Below are 4,599 nucleotides of genomic sequence, written 5' to 3' on the forward strand. Positions count from 1 at the left end.
GCAGGGAGACTCCACAGCCTTCTGTGCACAGCCTGCCAGGAGAGAGAGATCTCCCAGCAGTGCTTTCACTTCTGAGCTCAGAGGAGTAAGGACACAGGCTTACAAGTCCACAGGAGGAACAAAGTTCAGACAGAGACAACAATACCAACTAGCACCAGAGATAACCAGAGGGTGAAAGGCAAGCACAAGAACCCTACCAACAGAAACCAAGGCCACATGGCAACATCAGAACCCAGTTCTCCCACCACAGCAAGTCTCGGATACCCCAACACACCGGAAAAGCAAGAGTTGGATCTAAAATCATATCTAATGATGCTGATAGAGGGCTTCAAGAAAGACTTAAATAACTCCTTAAAGAAATACAGAAGAACATCAGTCAACAGGTAAAAACCCTTAGAGAGAAACACAAAAATCCCTTATACAGGAGATCATGGGTTAACAGGCAGAAGCCTTCAAAGAAGAAACACAAAAATCCCTTAAAGAATTACAGGAAAACACAAACAATCAAGTGAAGGAACTGAACAAAACCATGCAAGATCTAAAAGTGGAAGTAGAAACAATAAAGAAATCACAAAGTGAGACATCTCTGGAGATAGAAAACCTTAGAAAGAATTCAGGAGTCATAGATGCAAGCATCAACAACAGAATACAAGAGATAGAAGAAGATACCATAGAAAACATTGACTCAATAGTCAAAGAAAATGCAAAATGCATAAAGCTGATAAGCCCAAAACATCCAGGAACTCCGGGACACAATGAGAAGACCAAACCTAAGGATTATAGGTATGGAAGAGAGCAAGGATTTCCATCTTAAAGGCCTAGTAAATATCTTCAACAAAATTGTAGAAGAAAACTTCCTTAACCTAGAAAAAGATATGCCCATGAACATACAAGAAGCCTTCGGAACTCCAAACAGACTAGACCAGAACAGAAAGTCCTCCCTGCACATAATAATCAAAACACCAAATTCACTAAACAAAGAAAGAACATTAAAAGTAGTAAGGGGCAAAGGGCAAGTAACTTATAAAGGCAGACCTGTCAGAATTATACCAGACTTCTCACCAGAGACAATGAAAGCTAGAAGATCCTGGGCAGACCTCATACAGACCCTAAGAGAACACAAATGCCAGCCCAGGCTACTATAGCCAGCAAAACTCTCAATCATCATAGATGGAGAAACCAAGATAGTCCATGATAAAACCAAATTTACACAGTATCTGTCCACAAACACAGTCCTACAAAGGATAATAGATGGAAAATACCAACACAAGGAGGGAAACTACACCCTAGAAAAAGCAAGAAAGTAATCTTCCAACAAACCCCAAAGAAGACACACATACAAACATAAAAATAACATCAAATGCCTGCAGTGGTGGTGCACGCCTTTAATTCTAGCACTTGGGAGGCAGAGGCAGGCGGATTTCTGAGTTCGAGGCCAGCCTGGTCTACAGAGTGAGTTTCAGGACAGCCAGAACTACACAGAGAAACCCTGTCTCAAAAAAACAAAAAAATAAAATAAATAACAGGAAAGAAGCAACAATCACTATTCCTTAATATCTCAACAACAATGGACTCAACTCCCCAATAAAAAGACATAGACTAATGAAATATTTCTTGTGTAAATCTTCAATATTATCAGAAAATGTTTGTAGTTCACCTTTTAATTTAGTAATGATTTTTTTGTCTACCATTTTATCTGCATTATTTTTCATGATAATCTTCAGTTTTAATGTCTTTCTATATATTTTCTCTTTTATCAAAAATGTTTTCATAAACATTTTTATGTTTGATTTTATCACAAATGTTTCTAATTCCACCTTAAATCAATTTAGAGTTTTTATATCTACCATTTTATATGTAAAATTTTCCATGAAATAGTCAATTTTAATGTGTTTGTCTATATATTTCTTGAATTTTACCAGAAATATTTTCCATGTAAATCTTCAATTTTATCTGAAAATGTTTATAATTCCACCTTCAATCAACTTAGAATTGTCTTTATGCCTATCATTTTATCTGTATAATTTCCATGATAATCTTTAATTTTAACATGTTTTTTCTATATATTTCTTCAATTTTATCAGAAATATTTTCCATGTAAATCTTCAAGTTTATGAGAAAATGTTTATAATTCCACGTTCAATCAACTTAGGAATACTTTGCCTACCATTATTATATCTATATAAAATTTTCCATGCTAATCTTCAATACTAACATGTTTTCTACATTTTTCTAAAATTTTATCAGAAATATTTTCCATGTAAATCTTCAATTCTATCATAAAATGTTTCTCTTCCATATTTTAATTAATTTAGCGATCTTTTACATGCCTACCACTTTACTCTTGAATTTTCCACGAAAATTGTCAATTTTAACGTGTTTTTCTATGTATCTCTTCTATTTTATCTGAAATATTTCCCATTTAAATCTTTAATTTTATCATAAAGTGTTTTTACTTCCCTTTTCGATAAAAAAAAAATAGCTAGTAAAAAAAAAAAGAAAGAAAAAGAAATTTAGACATGATATTTCTACCTTGAAAGGGATGGGCAACAAGGCAGGACCAGGAAGGGGTGGATGAAAGACACCTATAGGTCATATAAAGTGACATGGGTTAAACTGGATTGGAGCCACCCACCCCCATTTACTGTCCTTAGGTCCCTGTCCCATTCTGGAAGATCTGTTTCATGACTGACCAAAGAGGGGTGTTGCATGTAGAGAGGTGCCTTAGCTCAGTAGCCAGGAACTGAGAATTCCTATCACTAAGACAAGTCAGAGCAGTAACTGGCTTGCTTTCAGCTATGCCCCAAGACCACTTGCCCACTCATAACAGTTCAGCCTTTCCACGTCAATCACTCATAAAGAAAACCACAGGTGCATCTTTTTTTTTTTTTGAAAAGGGACCTTTTATTGAAACTAGATTCCCCCCCAATTTATCCTGATTATGACTCTCTCTCTCTCTCTCTCTCTCTCTCTCTCTCTCTCTCTCTCTCTCTTTCTCTCTCATTCTCTCATTAGAAACCAATAGACTGCAAAGGAATAATAATAATAAAATATAGCAAAATAAAATAAAATCTATTACATCAGAGTTGGACAAAACAAACAGAAGGAAAGGGACCTGAGGGGAGGCCCGAGAGTCTGCGACCCACTCGCTCACACTCAGGCATCCCAGAAAAGCACTAAGCTGGAAGCCACAATACATGTGCACAGGACCTGTTGCAGACCCACATAGGCCCTTTGAATGTTGCCTCAGTTTCCGTGAGTTCACGTTAGTTTGTTCTGGTTGATTTAGATGGCCTCGTGTTCTGGGTACCCTCTCTGCCGCCTGTTCCTTGGGGTTCCCTGAGACCTGAGGATTTGATGGAGCTATCCCATTTAGGGCTAAATGTTCCAAGATCTCTCACAAGATCTCTGCGTACTGTCTGCCTGTGGGTCTCTCTATTTGTTCCCGTCCACTGCAGGAGGGAGCTCCTCTGACGATGGCTGAGCAAAGTGCTAATCTATGAGTTTAACAGAATGTCATTAGAAGTCATTTTATTGCTGTCTTTTGTTGTTGCTGCTGTGGTGGTTGTTAAAAGAGCAGTATTTGGTTTTACCCTAGATCCCTCGGCTGTCTAGGCTCTGGTTCTTGGTCACCCAGCAGTGCTGGGTATGGGTTTCATTTGGTGGAATGGGCCTCACATCAAATCAGATATTGATTGGTTACTCCCATACACTTTGTGCCACAATTACCCTAGCATATCTTGCAGGCAGGACACTATTGTCGATGAAGGGTTTCTGGCTGACTCAGTGTTTATGTTTCTCTTTTGGTAGAGTGCAGGTTACCTTCCTATACCAAAGGTGCTAGAATGTAGGGGTGAAGGCTCTGTAGGCACCAGTTTGACGTCTCCATGTTCAGTGAGCTATAGATGTTGGGGGTCTTGCTGTCTGTTTGTGGAGAGCCACCTACAGCCTTGGCAGCAGCCTGGGTTACTTGGTAATTCCCATGAGACCCCTTTGGCCAACAGCTCAATGAGATGTGACCCAGTTCCTATACTAGAAACTGTATTTGGTGGAGAGATGGCCTGTTGAGACTCTGTCTCTCACCATTTTGGCGGTTTCATTCGGATTGTCTTAATATAGATACAATAAAGCTTCCACATTAGCCCTCAGACTGCTGTCTCCCCCAGTACTCCCTCTGGCACCCCCATTCATCCAGAGCTATCTATTCTATTTCTCTTCCCTAACGGATCCATCTGTATTTCCTAGTCCCTTGCTCCATACTTATCCTCTGTGGTTCTACAGATTATAGCTTGGTTACCATTGACTTTACGGCTAATATCCACACACAAGCAAAGACAAATTTGTCATTTTGGGTCTGGGCTATCTCACTCAGGATAATTTTTTTTTTCTAGTTCCATCAATTTACCTGTGAATCCCATGATGCACCCCGTCCGCCTCTTTTTTTTTTTTTTTTTTTTTTTTTGAGATGGGGGTTTCTCTGTGTAGCACTGGCTGTCCTGGAACTCAATCTGTAGTCCAGGCTGGCCTCGAACTCACAGATTCGTCTGCATCAGCCTCCTAAATGCTGGGATTAAAGGCGTTCACCACCACACCAGGCCA

The sequence above is a fragment of the Apodemus sylvaticus genome, chromosome 9 (genome assembly GCF_947179515.1).
Source record: "Apodemus sylvaticus chromosome 9, mApoSyl1.1, whole genome shotgun sequence".
NCBI lineage: Eukaryota > Metazoa > Chordata > Mammalia > Rodentia > Muridae > Apodemus > Apodemus sylvaticus.